Source organism: Macrobrachium rosenbergii, chromosome 25 (assembly GCF_040412425.1).
Source record: "Macrobrachium rosenbergii isolate ZJJX-2024 chromosome 25, ASM4041242v1, whole genome shotgun sequence".
Lineage (NCBI taxonomy): Eukaryota > Metazoa > Arthropoda > Malacostraca > Decapoda > Palaemonidae > Macrobrachium > Macrobrachium rosenbergii.
In genome coordinates this window covers 49,309,564-49,327,805 of record NC_089765.1, presented here as the reverse complement: position 1 = coordinate 49,327,805, position 18,242 = coordinate 49,309,564, and the positions used below count along the sequence as shown (strand labels likewise).

General features: G+C 33.2%; 1 protein-coding gene across 7 annotated transcripts in view; it reads left to right on the top strand.

Annotated features, from left to right (window-relative positions):
• The window catches only part of LOC136852640 (CCN family member 2-like), a 942,669-nt gene that overhangs the window by 151,280 nt on the left and 773,147 nt on the right, over positions 1–18,242 (top strand). The window lies entirely within an intron of this gene.

Sequence of the window (18,242 nt, the reverse complement as noted above, 5' to 3'; positions counted from 1 at the left end):
CGTCCCCACGGAATTTTTTTTGAAAAGCAAGATTTTTTGGAAAAGACAAAAAAGTATTGAAATACTGGAGAAATTTAAAGTCATTAACCTAAAATTACCTTACTTTTATGGCCTCCCCAAAACTCATAAAGATAATCCTCCATTCAAACCTATCATCTCATCAGCCGGAGCTTTCAATTATAAGATTTCTAAGTGGTTAGCCGGCCATCTTTCCCCTTTCTTTGGCACATTTTCTCCCGTCACATTAAACATTCAGAAGATTTCCGTCACAAATACAAAGAAGCACATATACCACTTCACAACATAAAACTTTTAAGTTTAGATATAGATTCCCAATTCACAAAAGTACCAGTACAGGACGTTCTACAGTTGCTAGGGAAAAACTAGCCCCCTATTCAGACCATTTCCCACTAGCCTTAGATAAAATAATAAAGTTAGCTGAGTTATGTGTATCAAATAACGTCTTTTCATTCGGAGAGTCATTCTATAAACAAAAAATTCGGGTGCAGCATGGGCAGCCCTTCAAGTCCAGTTGTAGCCAATCTGTACATGGAGTATTTTGAAACTGTAATAATAAATGCAATAAAACATAAAGGAACACTATGGATGAGATATATAGACGATATCTTAACATTTTGGGATAATAAGTGCGGCAATTTTAATTAATTTCTTTCAAAATTAAATGCATGAGAGCCTAGCATCAAATTTAAGGGTGAATGGGAAACAGACAACAAAATTCCTTTTCTTGACGTCAATAATTAGAGATACGACAGAATACAAATTTACCATATACGGAAAACCAACTTTCTATCATACATCCATTTTTACAGCTGTCATGACATCTCTATCAAGATTGGCATAGCCAGAAATTTATTCTTAAGAATCTTACGGATTTGCCCCCCATATTTTCTAGAAAAGAAAACTGAAGTAATCAGTATTGAGAAAGCAGTCCACAAAGCCAACATTTTCTACCATACCCCCCATAACAAGACCAAAGAGACGCCCAACAATAAAATAAAAATCCCACACCTGGACAGGATTAAGACGTTCACACAGACACTTGGAAACTCAAACCCTTTTGCTTTTACCCAACCAAATACCTTAGCCAAATCCCTGATTAACGTCCAACAAAAGCCAGTCCACAAAGACACAGGAGTTCACGAAATCCCTTGCCTCGATTGTCAGCAATCTTATATCGGTTTTACAGGCAAACTACTCCCCAGAGATTAATACAGCATAAACGTTCAGTTAGGTACGGACAACAGAACTCAGCTTTTTGTAACCACACAAATAACCATAATCACAGAATAAACTGTAATAAGTCTTGTATAATTAATAGCAGCAATTGTTGGTTCAGAAGCCACATGGTGGAAGCAGCATTGATTAAACAAAGAAATACAATAAATCTTTCAAGAGGCGCCTAGGAATCAGATAATATAGATAAAATCTTCCTCCAGACAGGGATTAAGAAAAATAAAGATAAATTTTCAACTGGAGTGATGTAACAGCTGACCTATGGAACTTCTGGCATTAATAACACTTTTCTGTAACTTTTTCTCATTCACTCTTTACCGGAGGAGAGAGACAGTTTGGTCAATTTATGCATCTCCTATGGTCTGTTTTATATCTGATGGAATTATATATATTTTAACATAAAATATTTATATATATATATATATATATATATATATATATATATATATATATATATATATATATATATATATATATATATATATATATATATATATATATATATATATATATATATATGTATATATATATAAGATATATATATATATATATATATATATATATATATATATATATATATATATATATATATATATATATATATATAAATATATATATATATATATATATATATATATATATATATATATATATATATATATATATATATATATATAGATTAGTGTGAAGAGTCAGGAGTCAATCCATACTTAAAATCATCAATGAAGGGCAGAGGGCACACAGATATACAAGCTGACTTTATTCCAACGTTTCGTAATGATCGAATTAATTACATCATCAGGGCTGTAAAGATAAGAAATAAAATTCTTTGTAAAATCATAAGAGACCTTAGAAAACGGTTGATTTTGTGTTCAATTTTAAAAATATTATAGTAGTCATGCGTCCCAATGGGTTCAAATTTTGTTCTATCGTTTAAAATACTTTCCATTTTTGATATGTACTCACATTTATTGAGGATCACTGTACCTTTACCTTTATCAGGTCGGGTGAGAATGATGTCTTCGTTTTTTGCCAATTGTTTCATGATGTCAAAATCTTCCTTTCGGGAAAAAGGGGTCCATCTAGTTTTGAGATTTCGAAAGGTGCTGTGAGAAAGTTCGTACAGTCGTTTTTGCAGACTTACCAGATCAGTTTGGAAGGGGAGTGCTTTGAGACGGTGGAATATCTATTCAAGTGGCAAAAAGAATTTTGTAAGGTCTCTTAAGAAGGACAATGTCATTAATGAAACCATTTACCAAGATCTTTTTTCCACAGGCTCATCTTATGGTATCCTTTACGGCCTGCCGAAAATTCACAAACCTGGCATTCCCCTTAGACCTATCCTTGCCTCGTTCAAAACCCCAAATTATAAATTAGCCAAATTCCTTGTACCCATGCTTGAGCATCTAACTAAGAATAAGTATTCATTGAATAACTCCTTTCAATTTAAAGAAACCATTCTTAGACAAGATTCAGATTTATTCGTGGCCAGTCTCGACGTCGAGCCATTATTTACTAATATCCCTGTTGGAGAAACTATTGAATTAATTCTTAACAAGCTGTTTCCTGCTCCTGATTCTACTTTTAATCATTTTAATCGCACGAATTTTAAAACTTTACTTGAACTCGCAGTGCTGGACACTGCATTTATATTTAATGGTAAATTATTCAAACAAGTAGAGGGCATGGCCATGGGTTCCCCTCTTGGCCCCACATTTGCTAATATCTTTATGTGCTCCCTGGTGGAGCGCATGCTTGATAATTGCCCATTAAGGTTCTACCCCCTTTTTTATTCCAGGTTTGTTGACGATACGTTCGGCCTCTTTAAAAGTGAATACGAAGCTGATCTCTTCGTCGAATATGCCAATACTATACACTCGAGCATAAAATTTACTATCGAGAAAGAGGCGAACGACCGTCTACCATTCCTGGACGTTCTAGTTTTTAGAGAACACGACAGTTTTAATACCACGGTTTTAGGAAGAAGACTTTTACTGGACTTGGTACCAACTTTTATAGCTCTTGCTTCGATCATTTTAAATCCAACTCTGTTTCTACCCTTCTCCACAGGGCACTCGCCCTTACGTCGAACTGGAGCCTTTTTCATAAGGAAATTTCTTTTTTAATTGACTTTTTTAATAATAACTGTTTCCCTGCAAAGCTGGTGTATAGGAAATTACATAAATTACTCAACAAACATTTCATTACAAAACCAGCTGTTTTAACCGTCCAAAAAATTAAATTTTAAGCAAGCTTTCCATTTACTCATGACCTCAAGTTTCACAAAAAGTTCACTCAAATTATTCAGGATCATTTTATGCCATTGATGTTACTTTAATCCCTAAGAACCCTTTCACCATTGGTTCACTCTTTAAAACCAAAGATCGGTTATCACCTTATATGTCATCTGGTATCATTTATAAATATACTTGCCCTGAATGTCAAACAGGGACCTATGTGGGATCCACCAGTAGACTCTTTAAGGTGCGTATTGATTCTCATCGTGGCGTAAGCTTCCGTGCAGGTAGCAGAATTTCAAACCCGGAACATTCCAATATCAGAAATCACTCAAAAATTTGTAAAACACTCATTGATAATAAAGACTTCTACATTTTAGGCCATACCACCAACCCTCAAGACCTTCTTATTCTGGAATCACTTTTCATCAAACAAACTGTTCCGTCGTTAAACACTCACATGTCCTCCTCTCCTCTATATTTATCCTGGCTTGTGGTCTTTCTATTTATGTTTATGTTTAGTTTAAAGCTGTCACTCCTCTAGGTCGGTCCTTAATCTTTTGTTCTGTAACCCCTTTAACGGATAGTTTTCAATTTTAGTTTACTGTATATTTTGTTACCTTCATTTTAATGTAATGATTTTTTTTTTTTTGTTCTTTAATTTTAATGTTTGTGTACATTTCTGAAATTTTTGTATGAATAATTTTTAGCCTTTAGTTTTTAGCTTTTATGATTTTACAAAGAATTTTATTTCTTATTTTAACAGCCCTGATGATGTAATTAATTCGATAATTACGAAACGTTGGAATAAAGTCAGCTTGTATATCTTTGTGTCCTCTGCCCTTCATTGATGATTATATATATATATATATATATATATATATATATATATATATATATATATATATATATATATATATATATATATATATATATATAGTATATATGTATATATAAATAAATAAATAAATAATATATATATATATATATATATATATATATATATATATATATATATATATATATATATATATATATATATATATATATATATATATATATATATATATATATATATATATATATATATATATATATATATATATATATATATATATATATATATATATATATATATATATATATATATATATATATATATATATATATATATATATATATATATATATATATATATTCACATATAATATATAGATTTATATATATAATATATATACAGTATATATGTATATATAGATAAATGAATATATATATATATATATATATATATATATATATATATATATATATATATATATATATATATATATGCATATATACATTATATATATAACATATTGCCAGTATGTGTTCTAAATACCTGGTTATTACACAACTAATCACAGAATTCAAAAATTTACCTCACTTCAGCCAGATACCTAAACTCTCATAGCAATAAAAGTGATGACAGAGTACTCTAAACGTAACAGTGACCCCTTAAAAGGCTTCTTAATCGTGTGAAAAATCGAACTAAGTTTATCAAAACAAGAGTGAGGTATCAGCAATTAAACAAGAAATATACTAGTGTAGAAGGGCATCACTTCATCAAACAACTTTAACTGTTTCCCTGTTGTTAACTCACTTCAGCTAAACTAATGGAACTAAACATGTTTATCACTTTGCCTTATGCACACACTTAATCCTATTCACTAGTGGTCAACAAATGAAACACTGTTTTTTAAAATACATTAAATCCAATTTTTTTTATTGAAAATTTATAATTAGAATTCACAATCTGAAAAGTTTTACTATTACTTGAAAACAACGCAAAATTTAATTAATTCTCGCGTTAAATTATTAAACAAAACTAATTCACATAAACTTTAATTTATCAAGAAATTAAATTAATCAAGCAAAATTTAAACTATTAAGAATTACTCATGATTTGAATAGAAAATCTTAGTAAATGAAAATTAAATCAAGTATGCAATGTTAAATTATTAAGAAATATTTAAAATGCGAATTAAATAAATGTTAACTCACCAACATATAAAGTGGGAAAAATTAAGAGATTTTAAACACAAGGACACAAAAATACACAAAAGATTTACCAGTAATAATTTCACTAAGGCAAAAATTTCCCTAATATACCTTATTATACTGTGGTAATAATAAGTAAAATTTGCACAATCTACTCGAAATTCAGCCGCTTGAGATTCACAAAAGACACTTCTGGTAGGCGCCGTTACACACTTTTCCTACATTCAGATCTCAAAAGCTAAGTTTAATATTAATGACCACACAAATATTTTACCTTAATAACTTCTCTCGTTTGAAGAAAGAGAGAGAGAGAGAGAGAGAGAGAGAGAGAGAGAGAGAGAGAGAGAGAGAGAGAGAGAGAGAGAGAGAGGTGGAACCACACGAACAGTTTCTGAAATCAGAATGAGCGAACTTTTATATTCCAGTTAGAAACGAAACAGTCAGATGACATCACTTCTTGAGCAAAATGTTTTGGGACCAAAACTAATGCATTAGAACAATAAATGATCAGAGCAATGCAGTCTTACAAAACATGACGTAAACAATCGAGACGTGCATTTACTCTCAAAAAGACATACATGACTTGAGCAGAAAATCGTATGGGATGAAGCTCTGAACACAATGAAAACAGACGGCAGCTGGCTAATCATAAATGGCATGCATTTAAAAAAAGGAGAAGAACCAAAGTTGGTTTCAAGAACTGTACATGAAACATTGCGAAATCATTAGTCTTTTTTTTTCTTGAGACAAAATCTTAACTGTTATCCCGACCTGTCAATGCATAATACAAAACAATACACTCGCTTATCTTTTGCAATGACAGCTGAATCAAAACACAACTTCTGGTCTAACTCAAATCTCTTTCCCGCCACTATGCTATTATCAAGAAAGTAATTATTAATTCTAAATTACGTTGTTAAGTTATCTAAATCTATCACTTTTGAGATCTGACATTACAGTACATATGATATTTCAACAATTATTATCATTACACACAATACATTATAACTAGAATGGTAAATATATCAAAATCATGGAAGGATATACATATTACAAGGCAGTATCATGAAATTCCTCCCCCCCCCCAGAAGATTTGTTATCCCAGGTTTGAATCCAATGATTCACAATGGGATAAGTAATCTGCAATTACATTGTTCTTTCAAAAAATGTTCTCTATTTTTACACAGTATGGTTACAAAGTCAGTCAGGGGAGCTACTACGGCTGAGAAATTCTGATAGAATCGGCGATAAAATCCAGCCATTACCAAAAATCTTTGTAGCTTTATCCTGGTAGTAGTGGGGGTAGCCTAACAAATAGTCTCTACATTAGCGTCAACAGGATCAGGAAGGCCTTTTCCAACTTCAAATCCCAGATACTGAACAGTTGCCTTTCCAAACTCACTTTTTTGTTTGATTGTTAGTCCTACTTACCGTAGTTTCTTGAACACTTTCCTTATATCTTCAGATGTTCTTTCCATGTATTAGAATAAATCACAATGTCACCAAGGTAAGCATCTACTCCTTCTATGGATCCTAGCAGGTGATCCATCACCCGTTGGAATGTTGGAGGTGCATTGATCAGACCAAATGGCAAAACAGTGTATTGATACAGTCCAAAAGGAGTAATGAAAACTGACAGCAATTTTGCATTCTCATCTAAGGGAATTTGATAATACCCTTGCAACAAATGTGTCTTGGAAACAAACTTGGCTTGCCCAATGTTATCAAGAAATTGACCAATAAGAGGCAAAGGATAATTGTCAGCCACACTGGTGGAATTCAGTTTCCTATAATTAGTACACATCCTAAATTAGCCATCTAGTTTCTTCACTAACACACAAGGTGAACGAAATGACTTGAACTGGGTTCTGCTAATCCATGCTGAAATAAATACTCAACTTCTTTCATCAAAACATCTCTGTGAAAAGGTGTTAAGCGATATGTTCTCAGTTTAAAAGGTTTTCCATCTTCTCTCATCTTAATCTCATGCTTTGTCAGATTGGTACGCCTAGGTACATCTGCAAAAATTTCAGGGAAACTTCAAATCGCCTCACTTAATTCACTACTTTGCCCAACACTCAGATGTTTTAGTTTATTTTCCAATATGGAAGAATTGTTCATCTTGCTTTCAGCTCCCAATTCGTAGCCATCATCGTCCTCTGTAGATGAAGTTGTCTGTGTTATTGACACTGTTTCAGTTTTAGTCTTTGAGAAGTAAGGTTTCAAAAGATTCACATGTATCTTCCTCTGTCATTTCCTTCTTCCTGGTGTTTCAATCACATAAGTTCGATCGCTTAGCTTCTCTGTTATTCTATAAAGACCTTGAAATTTATTGGTAAGGGGAAACCTTTTCACTGGTAAGAACACTAGAACTTGCTGTCCCACACTAAAACTTCTTAACATCACATCTTATTTTCATTTTCTCTTGACTTATTTTCAGATTTTCTAAGGAGAATATTCTAATTTCTCTTAACCTTTTCCTCAAGTTCTTCACATATCCTTGGATTTCCTCTTGATTTTCTTCCCAATTCTGTGCAATAATCGTCAATAGACCTCTCACATCTCGGCCAAAAATAATTTCTTTTGGTGACCATCCCACCCTTTCTTGATAAGCATTCCTAACTTCAAACATGACGGGTAAGCCAGTATCCCATTCTCTTCCTGACTCATAACAGTATTTTGTTAACATACTTTTCAATGAGAGATAGAACCTTTCCAAGTCTCCTTGAGTCTCGGATGATAAGCAGTTGATAACTGTTGTTTCACTCCTAACAAATTCATCACATCCTGGAACAATTTTGAAGTAAAGTTCTTTCCTCCATCACTTTGCACAATTTCTGGTATTCCAAACTTGGAGAAAAACTCCACCAACTTCTCAGCAATTACCTTGGCACTTATACTTCTTACAGGAATCGCCTCAGGATACCTTATCACTGGACGCAATGTTAACAGATATTTGTTCCCTTTCTTTGTTTTCGGAAGCAGCCCAACCACATCTATAATCACCTTGTTAAAGGGTTCTCCTCTGACTTCTGTGGGTTGTAGGGGGGCCTTTCTGAGTGGTTTCATTCAGTTTTCGAGCTATCTGGCAGTTATGACATTCTCGACAGAATCTACTAACATCCTTATTAAGTCCAGGCCAGAAAAAAATACTTCATAGTCTTCTCAACAGTCTACCTGATTCCCATATGTCCAAACTCATGCTCTACTGCTGCCACTTGCTTCCTCAATGGATATGGAATAAAAATTTGATGATATTTGCCCCATTCAGCATTTCCTGGTATATCTGCAGGTCTATGCTTCCTCATTAGTAATCCTTCCTTTAGATAATAACAGGTAGGAGTTTGTTGCATCTCTTCTTGATCAACAACTCTGAAGAACAAATCAGCCAATGTTGTATCCTTCTTCTGCAGTTCCATTAGCTTCTCTCTAGTCACTTGACCAACTTCAAGGACTGAACTCTCAACATCTGATAACTCTGCTACTGTAGTTTCACTGCTAACTTCAGGAGCACACTGACTACTCTGAGTCTCTTCATTAACAACAGGATTCTTGTCTTCTTGAGAAATCTCTTCATTACCAACACTAGGGGAAACTTCACTTTCCTGGAATAGCTCCTCTAAGTTCAAAGATCCTTCACTTGATCCCCTCTTGTGCAGGTATATCCTCAGTTTCTTCACTTGTAGACATAGTTGTCTTAATACTCCTGGTAGTTACACAACTTGGAAACAGGTGGTGGTTTTTCTTCTCCAACTTCATTACCCAGTAAAACATGCACACCTTCAACTGCTAGTGAGTCCTTTACAGCAAAGTCAGCAATCCTTGTCACCAATTCACATGACAGGTGCAAGCGGCATATAGGATTTACCTTTTCTCCAGTGAGATTCTTCTTCAACTGTAGGTGAGCACCACGAACTAAGACACTATGGTTACTCCCAGTATCACATAATACCTTGACTGGTACCTGCATACTCCCTCCTTGAGTTGTCAGAGTACCTTCATAGATATGTGGCTTAAAAGCTTCCAAGCTGCTCAGCCACTCACTGCTTGAGGTTTGCTTCACCTGGTTACCTTTAACCACTTGACCAACTGGCTTGGTCTGCTGTTGTGCCTGATAACAATGTCGACTGTAGTGCCATTCTCTTCCACACTTGAAGCAGACAACATTAGTCTTCTGTATCTGTCTTGAGAACAGACTGGATGATGAGGATTTAACATTCAATTACTGAGGGGTATTACATGGCTTTTTATTGGCATTGCCACTAAAAGGATTCCCAATAGTAATGTTCCTGAAATTTAGATGAGACCTAAAACCTGTGTGTTGTTGGTTCTGGTACTTGAGATTATAATTCCTTCTACTACAAATTATGTTATAGTCCTCACTCAGTGTTGCCGCTTTGTCAAGTTTCTTAACCTTTCTCTATCTTAAATAGGCTCTTATGTGTTTAGGAATTCCTACAAGATATTGCTCTAAGACTACAACCCCTCAAGTTCGTCCATAGACTTAACTTTAGCAGCCTCCAACCATTGTTTAAAACATCTTACTTTGTAGGCATAAGCCAAGAAAGTCATCTTGTCATCCTTTCTCAAAGATCTGAATATTTTATTGTAACATTCAGGGGTCATCCTGTAAACTTGCAGCACAATATGTTTGAGTACCTTGTACTCTTTACACTGATCAGCACTTCTCCCTTTACCTATGAGAACACTCTGTATCAAGGCTGGCCATTTATCTTCTGGCCATCCCATACCTGAAGCCACTTTTTCAAAGTGATCAAAAAACTCATCTGGAGCTTCTTCTGTAAACTTTGGAATTAACTTCTGCACTCTTACTACATCAAATACAGGGTCTGAATTACCTTGGGTAGGGTTGGACAGTGTTACAGGTAATGTGGATCGAGCTTTTATTAACTCCATCTTCCTTTCATGTCTTGCTTTTTCTCTTTCTTCTTCTGCTTTCCTTTTGCTTTTCTCCTTTCCTCTCTTGCTCTTTCTCTTGCTTTTTCTGCTGCTCTTCCTTCTTCCCTTTCTTTTCTTTCTCTTTTATCTTTGTCTTCCTTTTCTCTTTCTGCCAGCATTCTCAGCTTAATCAAGCTTTCTTCTCTTCCCTCTCTTTCTTTTTCTGCTTGCATTTTCAGCTTAATCAAGATTTCCTCTGCAGCTATGAATCTAAGCTCTACCTCTGCATCACTTTTCTCTTTCTTTTGCTCTTGCTTATTTATAAAATCTGCCTCAGCTGCATTCAACAGCTCTTGTGCCTTTCCTAACTATTCATCTTTTTTTACTAGGGTCCATCAATGCTTGGATTGCAATACATCTGATTTGTGCCTTAATCATACCACTAGACACATTTCCCCCACATGCCACTGCTAAAGCAGTCCACTGCGCCTTAGTCAGGTTGGATTCAGATAACTCTTGGACGGGTGGAGCTGCTAAAAACTGAACAATGAACAGAGCCATTTTCTCTAAGTTACTATTGACTAAATAATCACAATACAATGCAAAAAACTATCTATGTCGTCGTCACTCTCCTAACAAAATATATCCCTAACACCACCAGTATAAACTATAAACCAGAGTGATATTTTGTTTTGTTCCCGGGTCTGGACACCAAAAATATATATATTCTTATTGTCATGATGTGCTCCAAGTAACTGGTTATTACACAACTAATCACAGAATTAAAAAATTTACGTCACTTCAGCTAGATACCTGAACTCTCATAATAAAATTACGACTGATTACTCTAAAGGCAACAGTGATTACTTAAAAAGCTTATTAATCATGTGAAAAATCAAACTAAGTTTATCAAAACAAGTGTGAGGTATCAACAATTTAACAAGAAATATACTAGAGTAAAAGGGCATCACTTCATCAAACTACTTCAACTGTTTCCCTGGTCTTAATTCACTTTAACAAAACTAAAGTAACAAAAAAGATTTCTTTTGGACATAATTAGTGCACTTCAACAGTCGTCTGACTCTAAGGAGTCGAATCACAGAGGCTTCAACCATGTTCCTGGTTGGAACGACTTTGTAAAGGAATTCCATCATGAAGCACGGTATGACTATTTAGCATGGAAGGAATCTGGGAATCCAAGGGATGGATATTTCTATGATAAAATGAAATTTTCTAAAGCTCAGTTCAAAGGGATGCTTAGATGTTGTAAGGAAAATGAAGAGGAAATTCTATCCAATAAAATTGCTACGAGTCTTAAAGGGAGTATGAAGAAGTTTTGGAGAGAAATAAATAAGAAAAGAAAATCCCAAACATTCTTGCCAGACATAATAAATAATGTGAGTGGTTATGAAAACATTGCCGAGTTATGGAAAGAACATTATTCTGAGGTGTTTAATAATCCTACTCGTCCTGTTCCAGAGCCAGTGGAAAATCAGAGTCAGCGAGATGTTACAGGGACAAATGTCAATGAAATTTCGAATGCTTTGAATTCTCTGAACACTTCCAGTAGCCCTGGACATGACGGGCTGACCCTTCAGCACTTAACTGAGGCTCATCCGGTACTTAGAGTTTTACTAAGTTTATTCATTACTTCCTGTTTCTGTCATTCATACTTACCAAGAGCTCTTATTCTGGTTATACTCTCTCCTTTGATTAAAGATAAAAACGCGGACCACAGTGATATATCTAATTATAGACCGATTGCTCTAGCCACTGTTATCTCAAAAGTTTTGGAAGCGATTCTATTGGAGAGATGCAAAGAGTACCTACTGACAAGTGACAACCAGTTCGCTTACAAATCCCATCATGGAACTGAAATGCCAGTTCATATTCTTAAACACGTAACTGAGGAGTATAATGTTCGTAAAACACCTGTATTTGCTTGTTTCATGGATATGTCTAAAGCCTTTGATAAAGTGTCTCATAAGATGTTACTTGAAGTACTGTCAAAAGAAATATTCCTTGCTATATTATTAAACTGCTTGGTGAATGGTATAAAAATCAGCAAATGATTGTCAAATGGGGCCATGTATTTTCGAGTGAATTCTCCACTTCATGTGGAGTGAGACAGGAAGTTTACTTTCACCTTACCTGTTCAATGTATATATGGATGACCTCTCACAGAGCCTGAGTCAAACTAAAGCGGGGTGTTATTTAAACAACATGATTTTTAAACCATTTGCTGTACGCAGATGATATTGTTTTATTTGCTCCCTCAGTAGGTGGGCTACAACAGCTTGTAAACATTTGTCATGATTTTATGTCCGATAGGCTTCTATTGTTAAATGTAAAGAAAACCAAATGTACTATTTTTTCTAAGAGTAAGATTTGCCCAAGTAATATATCACCTATTGTTGTTAACAATGCATGTATAGATTTTGTACCTGAAATAAAGTGCCTAGGATATTATCTCACTGCTCAAAATTCGGACGATGCCCATGTAGAATATTTGTACAGAGGTCTATGTACGAGGGCAATATGATTTTAAGGAATTTTTCTAAATGTAGCGCTGATGTCAAGAAAATGCTTTTTACGAGTTTTTGTACAAGTTTTTATGGCATGTCTTTGGTTGTCAGAGCAAAACAACGGACTATGAATAAGCTGAGGGTATGCTACAACGATAGCCTTAGAAGACTCATGGGCATTCCGAGGTATGCAAACGCATCCGCTCTTTTGTGGGTTTTGGTCAGCCATCTTTTCAGGAACTGAGACGCAAAACCATAACAAGCTATTTGCAAAGGCTGAAGAATTCTGAAAACGGTATTATGAAGAGGGTTGCCCACCCAGTTTACTTGCATAATTCATTTATTTTCAAACACTGGAAAGGCCTCATTTATGCTTAGTGCATCTGGTGCGCTCTTTGTGTAAGAATACAGTATTTCTTTGTTTTGTTCTGATGTGCTACATATGTATATGTCCTTTTAGTAGGAAGTATCACTTGGAGTCATTATCCGCACCTCATTCATATCATAATTTTTCACCTCTCTTTCGTAATAATTTCTCATAATTATTTTAAATTTTTATTCTTTTAAGGTTTGGAGGCTTTTTATGTATGTTTATATATGTATATGTATGTGTTTATCTATGGCCATTTATGTCCGAAATAAAGATTTTGAATTTGAATTTGAAAAACATGTTTATCACTTTGCCTTATGCACACATTTAATCCTATTCACAGGTAGTCAACAAATGAAAACTGTCTTTTAAAATATCTTAAATACAAAAGTTTATTTTTAAATTAGAAGTTTATAATTAGAATTCACAATCTGAAAAAGAAATTTACTATTACTTGAAAATAACGCAATATTTAATTAATTCTTGAGTTATTAAACAAAGCTAAATCACAAAAACTTTAATTTATCAAGAAATTAGATTAATCAAGCAACATATAAACTATTAAAAATTACTCATGATTTCAAAAGAAAATCTTAGTAAACAAAAATTAAATCAAGTATGCAATGTTAAATTATTAAGAAATATTTAAAATGCTAAGTAAGTAAATGTTAACTCACCAACATATAAAATGTGAAAAATTAAGAGATTGCAAACACAAGAACACACAAAAATATGCTCAAGATTTACCTATAATGATTTCACTAAGGAAAAAATTTCTCAAATGTGCCTTATTATACCATGGTAGTAATAAGTAAAATTCACTTTACCTTACACAACTTTATGAAAACTTTTGCAAAATCTACTCAAAATGCAGCTGCTTGAGATTCACAAAACACACTACTGATAGGAGCCGTTGCACGCTTTTCCTACATCAGATCTCAAAAGATAAGTTTAATATCAATGACCAAACAAATATTTTACATTAATAACTTCTCTCTTTTGAAGAGAGAGACCTTACCTTACAGACCTTACTGTTCGTTCGGATTGCCCCAGGTCCCTCAGTGTGAGCCACCTCTGAAGACTACCAGAGTTTTGCTAATGCATCTTCTGGTATATTTTGCATCTTCCAATCTTGGATGGTCTGGGATGCATCTTAGATATTTGTCGAGCTTATTCTTAAACACATCTATGCTCACTCCTGATATGTTCCTCAGATGAGCTGGTAGCGCATTAAATAGATGCTGCATTATCGATGCTGGTGCGTGGTGGATTAATGTCCTGTGTGCCTTCCTTAGTTTTCCTGGTATAGTTTTGGGCACTATTAATCTACCTCTGTTTGCTCTTTCTGATATTTTTAGCTCCATGATGTTTTCGGTAATTCCTTCTATCTTTTTCCATGCCTGGATTATCATGTAGCATTCTCTTCTCCTTTGGAGACTATATAAATTTAAGAATTGTAGTCTTTCCCAGTAGTCAAGGTCCTTAACTTCTTCTATTCAAGCTGTAAATGACCTTTGTACACTCTTTGTGCAATATCCTCTTGGTAGTGTGGGTACCATATTATATTGGAATATACAAGTGGACTATGTACGTACATTTTATAAAGCATAATCATGTGTTCAGTTTTTCTTGTTTCGAAGTGCCAGAACATCATTCCCATTTTTTATTATCATTTTGTCAATAGTATTGCTATTTGATCATTGCATAACATATTCCTATTCAACATCACACCAAGGTCTTTAACTGTTTCCTTATTTGTGATTGTCTCGTTATTAGGTCCTTTATATGCATATAGCATTCCTTCTTTATCACCATAGTTTATTGATTCAAATTTATCAGAGTTAAATACCATCCTATTTACCCCTGCCCATTTATATATTTTGTTTAGGTCTCTTTGTAGCGAGTTCTATCTTCATCACAAGTAATTTCTCTACTTATTCTTGTGTCATTGGCGAAACTTCTCACTACCGAGTCCTTAACATTACTGTCTATGTCTGCAATCATAATCACAAACAGCAATGCAGCTAACACCGTACCTTGTGGCACACCAGATATTACCATAGCTTCGTCTGATTTCTCGTCGTTTGCAATCACTATCTGTTTTCTGTTTTGCAAAAATTCTTCTATCCATCTTCCTGCTTTGTCCACAATGTTATGTTTTCTCATTTTTTTTGCTAATATATTATAGTCTACCTTGTCAAAAGCTTTTGCAAAGTCTAGGTAAACCACATCTGTATCTTTTTCGTTTATCATATTTTTATATATGTTTTCATGGTGGACTAACAGTGGGTTTGTGTACTTTTTCCAGGTACAGAACCATGTTGTCCTATATTAAACAAACTATTTTTCATTAAATGTCTCACTATATATTTTTTCATTACCCTTTCATAAACTTTCATAATATGAGATGTCAAACTCACTGGCCTATAATTACTTGCCTCTAGTCTTGATCCACCTTTGAAAGTAGGGGCAATATATGCTAATTTATGCTCATCATAAAGCTTGCTTGTATCTATACTTTGTCTTAATAATATTGCGAGCGGCTTTGCGATTGAATGTACCACTTTCTTTAACAAAATGGTAGGTACACCATCTGGTCCAGCTGCTGATCCATTTTTAATTTCATTAATAGCCTGCACAATATCGGCTTCATTAATATCTATGTCTGATAAATATTCACTATTTTCATCTCTTATTTCTGTGTCATTATCTTCATTGTCAATTCTAGGTGTAAATTCACTCATATATCTTTCTGCTAATAAGTTACATATTTCCTTTTTTTTCATTCGTTAATCGCCCTTCAGTTCTTAGAGGGCCTATTTCTAGTGTCATTTTATTCATCTTTTTTTGCATATGAGTAAAAATTTTGGGGTTTTGCTTGATATTTTGTAGGGTCCTTTCTTCTAGGTCCCTTTTTTCATTTTCTTTTGACTGTATAATCTTTTGTTCTGCATTTTCTATCTTACTTTTTAGTTCCATCACTTTTCTTTTGCAAGACCTTTTTTCCACTTTCTAATTTTCTGGAACAAGACCCTTCTGTCTCTTGGTGTGCGTGACTGATGTTTACTTTTCTTCTTCGGTATATATTTTTCCATTATTTCCTCTAATATTTTATATAATATATCCATATTTACCTGAGAGAGAGAGAGAGAGAGAGAGAGAGAGAGAGAGAGAGAGAGAGAACCACACGAACAGTCTCTGAAATCAGAATGAGTAAACTTTTACATTCCAGTTAAAAATGAAACAGTCAGATGACGTCACTTCTTGAGCAAAACATTTTAGGGCAAAAACTAATGCGTTAGAATGACACGTGATCAGGGCAATGCAGTCTTGCAAAATATGAAATAATTGATCGAGACATGTGCATTTACCTCAAAATGGCATGCGTGACTTGAGCAGAAAATCGTATGGGACGAAACTCTTAACGAAATCTCAACACAATCAAAACAGATGGCAGCTGGCTAATCATAAATGGCATGTGTTACAAAACAAGGTGAAGAACCAATGTTGGTTCTCAGAACCATGCATGAAACATTGCGAAATCATTAGTCTTTTTCCCGTACGAGAGAAAGTCTTAACTGTTATCCCGACTTGTCAATACGTAATTCAAAACAAAGTGCTTGCTTATGTTTCTCGATGATAGCTGAATCAAAATACAACATCTATGCTATTATCAAGAAAAATATTATTCATTCTAAATTACGTTGCTTAGTTTTCTAAATCTAACTCTTTTGAGATCTTACATTACACTACACAAGATATTTCAACAATTATTATTATTGCACTTAATGCATTATAACTAGAATAGTAAATATATAAAAATCATGGAAAGATATACATATTACAAGGAAACATCATAAAAAAATAAAAAAAATATATATATATATATATATATATATATATATATATATATATATATATATATATATATATATATATATATATATATATATATATATATATATATATATATATATATATAATTATATATATATATATAATATATATATATATATATATATAATATATTTTATATTGATAAACTAAAATATTATATTTATATATATATATAAAATATATTATTTCATATATATATATATATTGATATATTAAAGGACGTAAACTACAAACTGATTGTTATGAATCACGGTGATGTGATAAATATATCATATATATATAAAGGGAATTTATATAAACTAAAAATTCCCTATATATATATATATATATTATTTCAAAAGGTATATAATTATATTGTATATATGTATATGATTGCATATAATCATGGTGATGTGATAAAAGTCATATATATATATATATATATATATATATATATATATATATATATATATATATATATATATATATATATATATATATATATAGATAGATAGATAGATAGATAGATAGATAGATACATATACATATATATATATATATATATATATATATATATATATATATATATATATATATATGTGTGAATATAAGAAGGCCCATAAAACACTATTTAAACGTTTGAAACCATATATTTCGGGCACTAGCTTCTGTGCCCCTGTTCACTGTTAGAATATGGACAGGTGGAAAGTTACAATGGTATCTATATACAAAAACATAAAGAGTGTGGCCCTTGAAAACCGATGTTATGGAGTGGCGTTTCTTAAGGAGGAGAATGACATGTTCCCTGTGGTTTTGGCCTCATTGGCTCCCGTTTGGCGATGGATCTGGCGGTTGCATTTCTTGGGTCATCTTCTTCATGAGGGGTTTGAGGATTAAGGTGTCGATGTCATCCGATTTCCAATGTCCTGACAGGTTCATATTGTTGGTTTGATTGATGATAGCAGATTCCAGCATCCTGCTATCATCAATCAAACCAACAATATGAACCTGTCAGGAGGACATTAGAAAATCGGATGACAT